The sequence below is a fragment of the Ochotona princeps genome, chromosome 1 (assembly GCF_030435755.1).
Source record: "Ochotona princeps isolate mOchPri1 chromosome 1, mOchPri1.hap1, whole genome shotgun sequence".
Classification (NCBI taxonomy): domain Eukaryota; kingdom Metazoa; phylum Chordata; class Mammalia; order Lagomorpha; family Ochotonidae; genus Ochotona; species Ochotona princeps.
In genome coordinates this window covers 38,898,393-38,915,471 of record NC_080832.1, presented here as the reverse complement: position 1 = coordinate 38,915,471, position 17,079 = coordinate 38,898,393, and the positions used below count along the sequence as shown (strand labels likewise).

The 17,079-nt window shown below is 37.1% G+C and overlaps 1 protein-coding gene and 2 pseudogenes across 1 annotated transcript in view; 2 read left to right on the top strand and 1 right to left on the bottom strand.

Annotated features, from left to right (window-relative positions):
- Positions 1 to 17,079, top strand: part of NKAIN2 (sodium/potassium transporting ATPase interacting 2) — a 986,696-nt gene that overhangs the window by 704,937 nt on the left and 264,680 nt on the right. The gene's annotated exons all lie outside the window — the stretch shown is intronic.
- Positions 1,368 to 1,964, bottom strand: LOC131482896 (apoptosis regulatory protein Siva-like; annotated as a pseudogene).
- Positions 13,923 to 14,091, top strand: LOC118758311 (U2 spliceosomal RNA; annotated as a pseudogene).

Genomic DNA, 17,079 nt, shown 5'->3' with positions numbered 1-17,079 from the left:
TGTGTCTGTTTGCACTGAAGAGTGCAATGATAACACCAGTGACCTGAAATAATTGCTGTGTATGTTTGCATCTAACGAAAGTTCAATTTTTGCTGAGAGCTGCCTGGAGCTGAAGTGCTTCCCTGACAGCAGCCTGCAAGTCTCTGTTTTTCTGGTGGAGTAACGGGGAAACAGGAGCCTTGCAATATGACAGCTCTGTGAACTCCCTCCCTTCCCCCTTGCTGTTTCCCTCAGGCATGAAGCAACAGCTCTGGTGTAAGGAAGAAATGAATTGTTATTTTCCTTCCATGAAAAGGCATTAAATGCTGATGCAAATGTGCTGATGGGTAGCTAGTCATGGCAGGTCACGGAGCAGACCTAACGAGACCAGTCCTTTTCCAGAGAAAGTCTGCCAAGGGCACTGGACTCTGCAGGCAGAAGAGAGCTGCTGAACTAGAAATCACCAGTGAAAAAGTCAAACTCCCAAGCAATGGCTACCAAATGCAAGAAACACATAAGAAACAAGAGAAATGAAAAGCAGGGCAAAGAATGGAGACATGAAATGATTTCTCTTCAAAATGGCTTCTTACACATTTTCTGCCCTGAAGGTCTTTGCCACTGAATCTTTATTCTGTCTGTTTATTTTTCTGTTTATGCCTTCAGCAGTCCAGCTTTGAACAAAGTGTTAACAGAGAAACCCTCACCTCCAACATCCACCACAGGTCCACTCTCTTGGCTCCTATAAGCCACCCAATGACCTTGTGCTGCACACCAAATACACAAGTCCTGTGTTGGTATTCTTCCTGAATGTACTGGGGTCTCAGGTTCTCACTCTTTGCTACCTCCTCATCCTTTGTAAGAATGTTAGCCCCAATCTCTTTGAACAGTCAGAATTGGTTAAGATTTTGCCAATTGCTACTAACAGAAAAATACATGAACTAGCTAACCCAAATCGAGAATTGATCATAAGGATGCAGAGCTGTTTTATGCACTTCAAGGGCTAATGGCTGCTAGGTTTAAATCACTGACTGGAATTGCAGATGATCAAATTTTCAGGCTTTTTTGCTGCTTTGGTGATTCTCAGAAACTTTTAGATTCACTTATGTGTGTGTGTATGTTTGTGTAATGTCTTTTTCTATGTGGGAAAAAAAGGCAAAAGTATGAAATAAAAGCAAACCAGCGTGAATCACAGCCAACTCCACATTACACAGCATGCAGTCTGGAGCAGGATTGCCTTCTTGAGAGTTTAAATGTAAGAGAAAAGGAAGTTGTTGAACAAGCCCTGATCACATGGCCACCCATTCCCCGACCCATGTAAGAAGAAACATTGGAAAGGATTCCTAAGTCAAGATTCAGAACTGGGAAAGAGGAAAGTAAAATTAAGTAGCTTTTTTTTTTTTTTAACAGAAATAGAAAGTTCATTTGCTGGTGTCACGACAGTATAAACACAGAGCCCGCCCACACAGCCATCAGGCCTCGAACATGGTACAGCTGCCGCACAGCACCTTCTCACCCGCATCGCCGAGCTCCAGCAGGCCACACAGGCCGCAGGCCACGGCACCGCAGCCCCAGCAGGCTCACACGCACTGCTCACACAGGGCCCGCTCACACTGGCCACATGCCGCCTTGCCGTCCACTGCACGTACACATGATGAGCAGGCCACTGGGGCCACCCTGGATGGGTCAGCCTCTGCCCGACTCCGGAGCAGGCGGCCGTCGGGTCCGATCAGCATCTGTCCCCTGGCAGCAGGGCCGGGCTTGGGGGGCTCGGGCAGGTGCACAATGGCGCAGCCGTCGGCCCACATGCGGTCCATGTAGGCCTGGGCCCCCTGGAAGAGCAGCTGCTTGGTCCTCTCGACCATCTCCCGAGAGTAGCGTTCGGCGCACACGCCACGGCCCAGCTCCCTCTGGCCCACGCGCAGCTTGAGCTGCAGCGGCGCCGCGTCCGCAAAAGGGCAGCCCCGCTTGGGCATGGCCGCGGGGCTGCAGGAAAATTAAGTAGCTTGGTGAATTAATACTACGACACTAACTTTAGCTTGTTCTACATGTAATTGTATTTATTTTCAATAACAAGACCCGGTGATTAATTATTGCCCTTTCTTTAGTCATATCTGGGTATTGGTGCCTCCAGTTATAACCCTACAAATTTTCCCTTTTTTCTACAAACACTATTGCTCATTTCAGTGTTTATTATAATTATTATTAATATAGACAGACTTTATGTTTAACATAGTTATAATTATATATTTTTTATCCTCCAACCTTTCATCCTTACCTCCCTCAATCCTACCTTCTTCCTTTCGTTTATTCCCTTCAATTCTTTAATAACATAATTTTAATTTGCCTAACAATTACAGGTTTATTACATCACTAGCCACAATGTTTTTGTTTTGTTTTGTTTGCCTAATGATTCAGGAGAAAACTTTCAGGAAAATATTGAATAGCAGTAGTGTTGAAAGGGGGTATCTTTGTCTGGGTCCCAGGTATTAGAGGAAAGCCTTCTAACTTTTCACTATTCAATAAGCTTCTAACTAAGTGTTTATAGTATAATACCTTGGGCCCAGTGCCGTGGTCTAGCGGCCAGAGTCCTCGCCTTGAATGCCCCGGGATCCCATATGGGCGCCGGTCATAATCCCGGCAGCTCCGCTTCCCATCTAGCTCCCTGATGGTGGCCTGGGAAAACAGTCGAGGGTGGCCCAAAGCCTTGGTACCCTCTACCCATTTGGGTGACCCGGAGGAGGCTCCTGGCTCCTGGCTTCGGGTCAGCGCAGCACCGACTGTTGTACTCGCTTGGGGAATGAATCATCAGATGGAAGATCTTGCTCTCTGTCTCTTCTCCTCTCTGTATATCTGACTTTGTAATAAAAATAAAATAAATAAATCTTTAGAAAAAATATAGTATAATACCTTGATTATATTATAGAATAATCTTTCTATAATTTCCTTAATTTTTTAAATACCACTAATGAGTGTTACATTTTATCAAATGCCTTCTGTTTCTTTATCAAGATAATTTTATCATTTTGTTGGATTTGATAGTGTGAAATATCTCATTTATTGTTTTATGTATTTTGAACCAACCCTACACAACAGGGATTGATATACTTCATTTCAGTGAATAATCCTGATTGATGTTTGGATTTAATTAGCAAGTATTTTGTTTAGGACAATTGTGTCTATATTCATCAGGTTCCGTGGTTCTCTTTCTTTATTGTACCTTTTTCTGATTTGGGAATTAATGTGATGCTGGCCTCATAGCTGGAATTTGACATGTTCCCTCCATTAAGTTGTTTTGAGTATTTGAGAACTGGGATTAGTTCTTCTTTCAATTTTTGATACAATTCAAACATGGAGCCATTTGGGGTGGGTATTTAGTGTTGGGAGGGCCTTTATTGCTGATCAAATCACCATCTTGGTTTTTGCTAGGTTTGCATTTTCTATGTTTTCATGACTTTTTCTCCAAATAACAGAGAGAGAGAGAGAGAGAGAGAGAGAAAAGAAGACCAAAATAAGTGAAATCAAAAATGAGAAGAACAGACATTACAATGAATTCAACACAGATTAGAAGAATTGTCAAAAATTATAATAAACAGTATTCACTAACAATTTGGAAAAAATGGATATGTTTCTGGGCACATACAATCTACCTAAATTGCATAAAATCAGAAAATCTAGTTCCTAGTTAATGGCCTGGGAAAACAGCAGATGATGGCACAAGTACCTGTGACCTAGTACGGGTATGGGTACCAGGAAGAAGTTTGTGCCTTCAGTCTGGCCCATTGCTGGTCATTATGGCCCTCTGAGAAATGAAAATCTTCCAAAATGTGCATTTTTACTTGTATATAGTGATCCTTAAACATACACAGAGTGTTATGTATATACATTTGTGCATATTTACACAGATTTGTTCAAATGACAAATCTCAGATTACTTTTTAATAGTTTCATGTCTTTTTTCTTGGAAACATAACTTCCCTACAATAAGTAAAATATTTATTTATTTTTCTACTCATAATCTTTGCTTTTAAATGTGAGCCTTGTGTAATTGTTTTTGTTGGCATTGCTGTTACATTTTCAGTTATTTCCAATGACTTAGTTCATGTCACCTGTTTTATTCTGGTATCAATTGTGACAAATTGCTTTTGAACACTTTTTACATCTTAGTAATTGGTTTACTTGTTTATTTTATCCTGAAGGTTATTATGGCATGTTTATATGTTTATTGACTATATGCATGAAAAGCACAAATTTGATAACATGTTCATTTGAACACAGTTGATTATTATTCTTTATTATTTCTATCCACAATTAGTTCCCTTGTATTTAGTGTCAGCATTTTTCACTTGAAAACTATTTGATAAGTTGTGGATGTTTGACACTCATATCCCATATTGGAATAATTGGGTTCAATGTGCAGTTCCTACTACTGAGGCCTTTAGGTGACAATAAATATGACTGAAGTAGGTAGCATCCTGCTATTCCCTTGGAAAGCTTCAACTGGGGTCCTAGTTCCTAGCTTTGAATGATGCAATCATTGGGCTGAAAACACTGGGTAGCAACTTTCAATCATATGTTCTGTCTTTCATAATTGCCAGAGTCCAGCTCCAGCTAAGTTCGGAGCTCAAGAAGGGTGCGTGAAATAAGCGTAGCAAGAAGAAGAGAAGCGGACCACTACAATTCCAAGATCATTGTGGACAATGTGAGAAAGCTGTCCGCTTTATTTATACAGAAGCAGTAAAAGGTTTTCTTCAGGGGCAGTTTGACATAACTTCAAGAGGGGGCACAATTTACAACAGCTTGAGAGATGAATGAGGGAGGATTACACATTCCTTGTTTATCTTGGCTTGCCAGTCCCCACCTGCTCTCCTCAAGTCTGGCCTCTATCCTTGGCACACCTGTGACAATCAGACCCCTACCTTGAATAATGTATGGGTTAGTAAGTCTGGGGTCTTGGTTTATGGGGATTGGGGGCCATTAGCACTAAAGGTCACGCTGGCCATTAGGCCTGCAAGCTCACACAGTTTGTTAACTAAACAAGTAAGGCAAGAGTTATAACAGTGGAAAGAATTCCAATTAGCAATGAGCCATGTTTACTCCATTTAAGTTTCAACTCTACAATGGACAAGTGAATGTTTACAAAGATAATTCTACAAATTGTTTCACCTTAAGACAGGGCATTATCCATTCTGACATTGCAGCCAAGAATTTCTCAGTAGGCAACACATCTTAATTAGTAATGCACTTCTACTACAATTCTTATTCTACAACTATCCATCACTTAATGGGAGAAATACATAAAAAGAGAAAAAAAACAAAGATCTAAGACAAAAAGTGTCAAACATTAAATCCCCCTACAACTGCAGGCTCTACAACCTCATAAACAATCAAACAATAATCAAAAGTATATTTTTATGATGCTAGTAAAATCGCCCTATATTTCCTCTAGTTAAAAAATTATGAAAGCATCTAAAACAACTACATTTTCTATGTTCTAAAGAGTTGCAAGGACAGGCTAACCTTTAAGGTCACAGTAGCTACATTTTTTGCCATAGCAGGATAGCCTTTAGGGTCACAGTAACTATAACAGGATAGCCTTTGGGGTCCCAGTAACAGGATAGTTTTTAGGGTCCCAGTAGCTATATTTTTTGTCATAGCAGTTTCAGCCCATACTCTCATCACTTCCATTAGTTTGTAAACTTCTTATCAAGTCATTTCCCAGAAAGCATGCTAAATGTCTGGGCCAGATTTCATGGGCACACAATAAGGTGTCTAGAAACAACATGGGCTTAATTGTACTCCTGTGCGCAGTTAAAGGCCCACTTACCAAGACATTATCAATAACATTAACTCTCAAGTTCATGTTGGTTGCAAAAGCCATCTCACAGGGGAAAACAAGGCCTCAATAGATTACAAAATTCTTAGTGGCACCCCACTAAGTGTTCATGGGAAAGGGGGTGAAACTCTGTCAAGGTGGTCAGAGAGAAATCAGCTGGGCCCTGCCAAACAGCTGAAAGCTTCCCCGGGCCCTGCCAAGCAGGGGACCTGTTCTCTTCACACCTTTGCGTTACTCGCACCTACTGTACGGACCCCAGCACATAATTTTTTAAAATATTTAAATGCCTATATTTTCATCAATTGTTTTTGTATTATTTTTCATTATTTTTTGTTTTAATGTTCCAGTTACTAGAAATCATGTTTGTCATACTTTGCCTTGAAAGTATGTTTCACTGAAATGAGTGGCAAAGATTGTATATTAAATATCTGCATTTCTAATACATTACACATAGTAAGCCTTTAATACAGGCTCAGAAAAATGCTTATAAATGAATATATCAATGTTCAATTTTTATAAATCAAAACTACCATTCAATGAAACTTTAAGATAATAAATTTCACCCCTTTTCTTATTAGATAATGAAAGAACTAAAACTGACAAAATTGTCTCTTCTGGACGGTAAGCAAACAATCCAGGTCACAGCTCTCAGTGGAACTCAGGGTGTATAATGTCCCTCCCACTAACCTTGTTCTATTCATTCATTTAAATCATACATATAATGTCTGCTCTTGTGCATGTACACAGATTAGCAAATGAATCATCTGAAAAAAAAATCCCCACCTATTTTATACAAATTGTATTTTATAATGAATTACATCTAGGTAACACATTTATTACTTTAAAATGAATATGTCCTTAAAATCATTAAAATCAATCTAACACATGTTTTAAATAACTATTTTTTTCAGTAGTGATTTAAAAAGTGGCAAGATTCATTACAGACTTTAAGGCCATGTTCTAGACAACATAACCATGTTTTTTAAACACCACCATTTTAAAATATTTATGCTTAAATATTCTCAGTGCCTTCTGCAACAGAAGAGATGTGGATTTTACATTTTATTTCTAAGCAAATTAATGAGTTGGCTAGAAAGCATAGCAGGATACAGTGGGCTATAAAGAAACCAATTTTAGTAATTTGTGCAAATACTTAAAGTTTTATGAATTAAATGTCAGACCAATTCCCTCAAACATGTCAGCTTCCTTTTAGAGCCCAGCTCCAATAATTTTGGTGAACAAATATGCAATCTGAAAATTTCAGACTAGGAAATGAAGGGCCTTGATTTTAAATTGGCTGATATGGTAATTTACTTTTTTTCCTCAAAGCATCTCCCTCAAATTAAATATTCATATGGCTGCAATTATAAAATGTCTGTTTCATTGCCTATTATCTATGGATATAGTTTTCATATCTGTAATGATCGATATTCCTCTTCTTTTATGGAAATAGTGTTCACTAGTGCATTGAAAATAAACGTATTATAGTCAACAAGACCTAGCTTTCAAAACCAACATCATCATGCATTAGTTATTCAATAGAAACTATGCTGCCTGTTTATGACTCAGTTTATGTATCTGTGAGTTTGGAATAAAGATACATATTCTCCATGCTGTTATTATGAAGAAAAAATGTGCAAATGAATTACAAATACTTAGTACTCAATATATTTTACCAGCTTTTAGGTGAGTTCCACTTTTACCTCCCCCCCCACACACACACATACATATGAACTAATATAAATTCCTAAACTATGTATAATTATAATAAAGATTTTTTAAATATTTGATATTACTGACTCTGCAAACCTTCTCCAGAGAGCAACTATGGTATTTTAGCACAGCAAGCTATGTGGTACAGAGATTACCATCTTTAAGTGTTTCAGTTGGATATACAATAACATGATATCCATGTCAACCAAATGTCACTGGATCTGTTTCATAATTCTTACAGTGGAAAAGATAATGAAAGTGTATAATTGTGGAACAGTGTGATAATACAGTATTATTCCACGATTAGAAACAATATATTAAGCACTAAACATACAATTATGGCAATTTTGCAAAATATACTTTAAAAACATTTACAGAATGAGGCACTGGAAAAGAAAAGTGAGTGCTTTGCTTGCTATTAGAGTTAATATACTAGAAAATACCTTCAATATAGTAACATTCAGCTGTAACAATTATTACTTAGAAGCCTTCTCTATTAGAAAAACACTAGGCCACATTTTTTAAATACTTAGTAATATTTTCTAGCAATTCTATCTCTGACACAAACTACAGAGACCATTGTTAGTGGGTTTGAAGTTTATTTTCCTTATACTAGTATCTGTCTACCTTAAGAAATATAAGAGATTTGTATCATCTATCAAGTTGCCTGCAGCTAGGATCAAAACATGATCAGTTTTTAGGTTGCTATATTTTTTGTTGTTCTTTTTTCTTCTTATGCTTTTTGGGTTTTTTGTTTGTTTGTGTTTAAGGTTGGTACATATCATTGAGAGTGTAGCATTTGCTTTTTCTTCTATCTTTAAGTTTATTGGAAATACGCAATTACCTCATGAGATGTGTGCCCATATTAAGTTATGTGGACAAAAGGACTAAGCATATAAATAATTCAGAAAGGGGATTCATACGTATTCAGCAATATGTATCATGGATATGAGAAATTTCGTTAAAGCTTAAATATTAATTGTGAAGAAAAGTGATTATGGATTTCAAGAAAGGAAAAAATTGATAAATCCTGTGGTACTAAATTGAAAGCAAAAGGAAAACAGGATGCTTCTTAAAAGTAATTCTTTTTTTTTTTTAAGAATTATTTATTCTTATTGGAAAGGCAGATATACAGAGAGGAGGATAGACAGAGAGGAAGATCTTCCGTCCGATGATTCACTCCCCAAGTGACCGCAACAGCCAGTGCTGAGCTGATCCAAAGCCAGGAGCTAGGAGCTCTTCCGGGTCTCCCACACAGGTTGCAGGGTCCCAAGGCTTTGGGCCGTCCTCAACTGCTTTCCCAGGCCACAAGCAGGGAGCTGGATGGGAAGTGGGGCTGCTGAGATTAGAACTGGTGTCCATATGGGATCCTGGCTTGTTCAAGGTATGGACTTTAGCCACTAGGCCACCGAGCCAGGCCCAAAAGCTATTCTTAAAGAAACAGATTTCTGTGCATGATGCAAGCATATATCATCAATTAATGATGCCATTCATTTAGATTTAAATGCAGCTGTGATTTTAAAGAAAACACTCCTATTTTCATTCAATTTCTTAGATGCATGCCAGAGAAAATATGTGGAGGAGCAAGTGAGAAAAATAAAGAAAGATAGCATTGGTTTGCAACTTTGTGGTTTCTATGTGTATTGTTTCACACCCCTGAACATATGGTAAGTTTAGCGTCATGGTAAAGCAAAAGCACAAAGTACAAGTTTTCTGCTTAGAAGTACTATATAAAAACCTATACAACTTCCTAACAAAAAGTCCCAACAAACGTACAATGTGGGCGTAGATTAGGTCAAGCCACTTCTCTCTTTTTTAAATCGTCATAGCTAGAACCAGATTACAATACAGAAGGCTAAAAATAGAGGGACTTGATTAAATTGAAGGGATCTTTATTAGCCTAATGACCAAAGGTATTCCCTCTTGCTTAAAAACTCTTTAGCATAAAGCCCATCGTCAATATCATGCAATAGTCACTGAAATTCTTACCTTGATGAATTGACAAACTAAATAAAAAGCTGATTGTGAAAGGATAGGTCTCATGACCTTTTAAGTTTGTCAAAAGAGAAATCGACAACATGAAAAATGTGTTTAGTAGGCTTTTTGATGAGTAAATAGTGTGAAATAACTAAAGCATTGCTAGATTGGTCTCTTATCTGAGCATTTCAGAGTGCTTGATAAACACTAAATTAGGGCTTTGCTCAGCATGGCTGCTTGGTAACTATTACATAATAATAAAAACAAAATGCTCCTGTGAAGTCAAGGAAGTATTTCTATTACTAAATATTTCCTACCTGTTTGCAAGATTAATATAATTAAAATAATTTACATTATGCAAAGCTACTATTTAAAAATTAAGGAAATGGCCCTTTTGAATAAATAAAGCTTTTAAATTGTACATAACACTGGACATTCTAGCTAAGGAACTGAATTTGTGTTTTGCTACTTACACTAAACCTAGTAATAAATGAATGACAAACATTTCACAAAGCATCCTGAGTTTCAGATTGTGTTTGAAGTACAAATAAAAACAGAAACAATGGTTTCTGATGAAAATGCAATGAGTCATACCTGCTCAACATTCCATCATATTACATGCTATATTTAAATTCTAAAAATACAGACACTGATAATTTCAAATTTCTTGAAATTTAAGATTCGTAGCTTTTAAATTAAGTAGATTTGCTCCAATGCCTACCATGAAAATACCTTAATTTTGTATCATTCACTCTTTAAACAGAAGCTAGAAGCTATTTCAATTGATTGGAACTCCAAACACTTGGAAAGGAAAATGAGCTTTCATTCATTAAGCATAATGAAAGCATAAGTTGGGACTGTTGTCTTCTTCTTGGTGAGACCATATCCCTTGCCCATAAACACAAGCAATAGATGAAAGGCTAAGATAACTGTGAGAGGAGCAGTTATGTCAAACATACTTTATATCAAAACTGAAATAGCAATAGGGCCCACCAGTAATACTGTCACGAGAATCTTGGGATGACAGAAAGTTTCCAAAACAGTTTATTGTGTTCTTTCTAAGTGTTTACTCTTTCATCAACATATGAGTAAATCAATTCATGTGACCAATTTAAAAATACATATTATGGAAAGAGCATATATATGGAAGGTAGATTTACAGATGTACATGTATAGTTTTGGTTACTGTACTTGTTTTTTGTTTTGCTTTTTGGTGTAAGCATCAAATGCTCTGCTTTAGTTGATGAAAATGATGTAGCTGCTGAAGTGAAGTGTACTAGTGAAGTGACAATGGCAATGGAATTGGCTTTTGGTTACAAGATAACTACAAGATGAAATGTCATATAGTCTCAATGCTGCCATAAAAGTTGATTATTTTTCTGTGTTAATGACAGATACTAATGTGTTGCAAGTAAACAGCAGCATTCAGTGACTTCTCTTTTTTTTTTGAATTTTTAGTGCTCTGTTTTTAACAGTTTTTCACACACAAAAAAATGCTTGCTCTCTTTCCTTTAAAAATATTTTATATTTTTTAATTAATTGAACCCCCTACCCGCAATGGTTTACTTCCTCAATGTTCTAACAGCCAGGTCTGGGTCAGACTAAAGACTACTATGTAGTACCAGGGACCCAACTTTTTGGGCCATCATCTATCCAGTGTGCCTGAAAAACAATTTTATGTGGCCTGTGATTTAGAAATTGATACTTCCCTCCCTCCCCCATTAGCATGGTGTCTGAAATATTAGCAAAATACACACACACACATATATATACACATATATATCCTACCCCACCTCATATATTCTGATCATACCTTAGTTTTAGAACATTTTGGAAGATTACAAATGAATATTCCTAGCTTTAAAAAGCAGCCTAATCTAATAAAATCTTACAGGAGAGTAGAAGGGTTTATTGTGATTCAAAAACTCAAATCATTCATGATTAGAAACTGCTTAAACTGAGGTTTAAAGAGGAAGCCATTCTCGTGGTGACAAAGTGGTCCTGGAGATCTTGGAGACCATGGTACATTGAGTGTTTGAAGTAGAAGCAGAACAAAGAGAAAGCAGATGGTTCATTTCAAAGACTGCTAAAAATATGTTTTCAATAGCATCATTCTAATATGTTGAGCCTTAAAATCTCTGAATGCCAAGTGTGTTGTGACTTTCCTATCCTAATGGCTATATCAGATAAACACTTCTTATGGAATATTTGAATAAATATGAATCTCTGACAATTTTTGAACTGTTATATATGGTATCAAAATCGTCTTTTCACATTTCCTTTTGGATACATAACCAATTAGTCATTAGTAATTTGGAATTAGAGAAAATTGTCTAAATTCATTGGGATATGGAAAATTAAAACTGTTTAAATATATACCAGGGTGTTTTTTTTTGGGGGGGGGTCGTTTTTATTATTGTTTTTTGCCTTGCTAATGTCTTTGATTTGTAGGTGGTTCAAGTAGAAAGAGAGCATTCTATTGCTTTTTTGATAGAAGTATATAATATCCAAAAGCTAACTGAATAGTATAAAGTATTCAAGATCACTAAATTATGTTTTATTACTGTATTTTTGATATATAAAAACATTAGCAAGAACCGACCTTTTAATTATCAGTATATACAGGAATCACTTCAAAGTCTGGACTCTTAAGAAATAATTACCTTTTACATTTGTGTGACCAGCAGTTAAGAACAAAGCTATTTGGAAGAGCTGGTGCCTAAATCTAACATTTCTCATTTGTTGAGACAGGAGTGTAAAAACCATATGTAAGGGCCCAGCACAGTAACCTAATTGTATGTGCCAGGATCCCATATGGACATCAGTTCCTGTCCCAGCTGTTCCACTTCCCTGCCACACCCTCCCAGCTCCCTGCTTGTGTCCTGGGAAAGTACCAAAGGACAATCCAAAGTCTTAATACCCTGAACCCATGTGGGAGATCCAGAAGGAACTCCTGGCTCCTGGCTTCATATTAGCTCATCTCTTGCCCTTTTGACCACTTGGGGAGTTCATCAGCAGACGGGAGATCTTTGATTTTGTCTCTTGTTCTCTCTTTGTAAATCTGACTTTCCAGCAAATATAAACAAATCGTTAAAAAATAAGTATGTAAAATCCTCACATCCATGCATTTTTTAGATCCATGCATTTTTAAATTAATTATTCTGTTCTGTGGCTTTTTTTCAATTGCAAATATGATTCAGAAATCTTGAAGAATTTTGTAAGAGGTTGAGAACAACCTGGGTAATAAATGTCATATGGTATTGTTAGCATAATATATTTGCAGCACTTGTCCCTCTGTTTTCATTCACAGTACCACCAGTCAATTTACAGTATCACTGCCTGAGTTTGAGTATAGTAGTTTAATTTTTTTCCATTCTTCCTGCCTACACATATCTACATAAGCAAAACTGACAGTACTTCAGGTCAAAGCAATGTCATGAATTTTGTCTCAATAATGTCACAAATCTGCACCTACTATTTCTTGAAGTCAATAATATTGTTGTGTGAAATTGGCAGTAAAATCTCAGTATGACACCTCAGTACTCCATAATGCTAATTATGTAATGGCTGTTATGGGAGCAGAGAGTGTTAACACACTGCCACATTTCTGAAATAAAATATGTCAATTCTTACTAATCAACAAGTAAATTATAAATGATCTCATTCCTCATTTGTATTGGATTTCTGGTGATATGTGCTATTAGTATATGTATGTCTCTAAATACCTAAAAAATTTTTCAGAATAAAAAGTGAAGAGATTGGAAGCAATAAGAAAATTTAGTTCATGGAAGTCCTAACTGGGTTGGAAGAGAATATAACTAAGACTTTCCAAAGGCATGCAATGTCACCTTAGGAAACACAGACATGAGTAATCAGCCACTCCCCTTCACCGAAGAGTGCCTCATGGACATCAGAAGATGTGGGTGCCCTGCTATCTTCAGTCAGCCCTCACTTCAGAGAGTTGAAGATAGTCACCTTCAGGTAGTTAGAGGAGAGATCAGAACTGAAAATCCAGGCACACTTATGGTTTTGAATATCATGGGAGTTAAATGGAAGGAGGACATAAAAGAAAACACAAGTTCTGAATCTTGGAAATTTCTGGATTTACAGAGCAAACGGTCGAGTAGCATGGTGTGATTTGCATGTGTGTGTCTTCCAACTTCAAGTGTTGGTAGATTTAGAAGTAGAGGTGGACCTTGGGTAGCTAATTAAAGTCACAGGAAGCCACCACGGTTGGGCCCATAATGGGACTAGTGAATTTATAAGAGGAGGGACATGTGCTTGCTAGTTTTTGGATGCATGCCATATGATATTTCCTGCCAAATTGTGACATAGCAAAAAGACCCTCACTAGTGAGTAGAATAATGATACTGGTCTTTTCAACCTCTCATGCTCTGTTAAATCTTTGTCCACTACTAATTATACTTGATCTTAGCCAAAAGGCTGAGAAGTTTAATGTCTGATATTTCCTGTATCCAAGGACAGTATGTTAAATGGATTTTTGAAGCAGGGAGTTGGAATTGGAGCTTGCTGCATATACTCTGTGCATCTACCTGGTATCGCAGTACCTCCAGGAATGGCATAACCTCCCCCGCAAAAAAACAAACAAAAACACAATAAACTCTGGTGTTCTGTTACATCAAGAGGAAATAAAAAAAGAGGAAATAGTTGAAGACAGGAAACATAGTGAATCACATTGAAAAACAGGAGTGTACAATGATATAAGATTAGACAAAACAGTTTTTTGAAGAAGTTACTAATTTTGGTAAGTATGGCAACTGGGATATAGAGGTATATTAGAATCAAGAAGAAACCAGCAGCTTTGCCATGACAGTGTATGTTGATAAAAGTTTTAAGAAAAATTGAAAAGGGGAGATATTTGCCCTTGGAAAAAATATCAGTTACGACACCCATGCCTCACATCAAATACCTGGATTCAGTTTCTTTAGCTCCTAACTTCAATTTCCTGTTAATGCAGACCATGGAAGATGGTGGTAATAGCTCAAGAAATTGAGTTGCTGACATGCACATGAGAAACCTGAATTTAATTCCCAGTTTCCAGTTTTGCCACCTCTTGCCACTGCAAGCATTTGGAAAGTAAACCAGTAAAGGAGTGGATGTCCCACATCCTCTGTTTCCCTTACCCTCTCCTTTCTTCTCAAACGATTACTTATTTTTAAGAAAGAAAACAAGGTACTGGACAATGAGGGGTGACTGTAGAGGGTGGGAAATGAGAAACTGCACTCTGCAACCATTCTGCGACGCTTTGCTATATGGTACTTAAAGAGCTGAGGTTGAGAGGCTTTTCAAATTGTCTTATTTTGAGTCAATTTTAGACTTACAAAAGTTATAAAGTAGTAAATAGTTCCTACACACCCTTCACCTATCTTGATGTTAATGTATAATTAATGAACATTTCCAAACACACACACACAAATAACCTTGCTATAGTGCTATTAACTGAAGTTATTTAGCATTTTGACTTATGTATTTTTTAAAGTTTTTTTTTTATATTTGCTACAAAGTCAGAGAGAAAGAGAGAGAGAGAGGAAGAGACAGAGAGAGGAGGAGAGACAGACAGAATGATCTGCCATCCGATGATTCACTCCCCAGGTATCACAACATCCAGTGCTGAGCTGATCCGAAGCCAGAAGCCAGGAGCCAGGAGCTCTTCTGTGTCTCCCACACGGGTGCAGGGTCCCAAGGCTTTGGGCTGTCCTCAACTACATTACCGGGCCATATTCATGGAGCTGAATGGGAAGTGGGGCTGCCGGGATTAGAACTGGCACCCATATGGGATTCCGGCACACTCAAGATGAGGACTTTAGCCACTAGGCCACCATGCCAGGCCCTTGACTTATGTATTAATGTATATTTCCTGCTCAGGATCATATTCACAACCCTGCATGTCATTAAATCGTTATTGCTCCTTAGTCTGTTCTAGTTGACAGTTTCTTGGTCATCCCTTTACTTTCACTACTTTGAAACTTTGAAACTTTGAAGAACCCAACAATGATTCTGCAGAATGTCCCTCAATTTGAGTTTCCATAATATTTTCTCATAGAGGGAGTTTATTGTCAAAATGGATACCACAAAGTTAATGTGTCCTCAGCACTTTATACCAACGGAACATGATACCAAAACAAATTACAGGTGATGTTGACTGTGAGAACTTGGCTAGGATGGTGTGTTCTGTGATTCTCCACTGTGACATATCAATATTCTTATTGTAATTAATAAATGTTTTGGAGAAGATATTATGGAAACAGATCAGATTTTGTTTCTTTTTATACTCTCATCAGTGAAATTTGGCTCACTTGGGATCTTGCCAATGGAAGTACATATTAATCAAGCTTTGTAAATGTGATCAGCTGAAAGTAAAATGATGGCAAGTAAGGGAAGTTTGAGGAGATAGGTATTGGAAAGTTCAATTAAAGTAGAATTGTAGGATTGACTTTTGAGATTTGGGGTCATATAGATGTGGTAGCATGGTGGTCAGGGACAAACATGGAGTAAAAGTAAGGTTTTGCTAATTGACTAACTGATAAAGAAGAGGGCCAGAATATAAAGATATCTGTTGGTCAATATTTCCATGTTCTAGTTGTCATAAGAGGAATTAAACTGAATGAGAGAGTAAAATGGAAAAGTAACTATGAATACACTTACATAATTCGTCTGGATCCAATGTTGCTGAACATGAGAATTCCAGAGAATTTGCATAGAAACTGCTGCCTCCTTTGAGAGTTTGTCATCCTTGAATTTTGTTTATAACGTATGAATCTTTGTCTCTGAAATTTCTATTCCTCAACATCCTTCTTTGTTACTACATCTAAAATTTCAAGAATATTTCTCATGTGAGAACACAGCCATTTCCCAAATTGTTGAAGAAGGGTGTGTTTGTGTGTGTGTCTGTGTATGTGTGTGCGACATAATGCTTTATAAATTACAGATATCTCCTCCAAATTTGTCAGGGTAAAGGTCATTTTAACCTTGGGGGATCATGGTGAGCTAGCACAAGGTCACTATTATAACAAGTTTGAGAAACAACAATGGCATCATTGCCAATCTTTTATCTGTAAATATTTCCTCTATCCCGATCAAGGTCAAACAATTGAAGCCAGAAAAGTAAAAATAAAACCTGCCCTACCTTTTCTGTAAGAGACTCCATTAGCTCGTCTGAAAAACAAATTGATGAGGGGATGTGGTTTAATTTTTCACTGGTCAGTGTCATTACTTTGTGAGACATGTTTGGTTACCTTTGATGTGTCAGCTAAATGGCTGTTTCTAAAATTACCTTGACCATTATTCATGAGAGTGTTAGTAATTACTCAGTGGTTAATGAAGTTGGTCTTCAGTTGATAATCGTTATAAACTGAGCGTGACCCATTGTACAACAGTATATTGAGATATTGAGCAAAACTCACAGATTTATCCACACTCTGCTTATTGGACTTGTTTCTGACCTGAAAATGCTGTTAACGCTCTGAACAGAGAACTTTTCATTAAAGAAATACACTTTGATATGCAGAAAGTAAAAGTAATTTCAGTTGCTTAATATAGATAGTGCTAATCTCATCT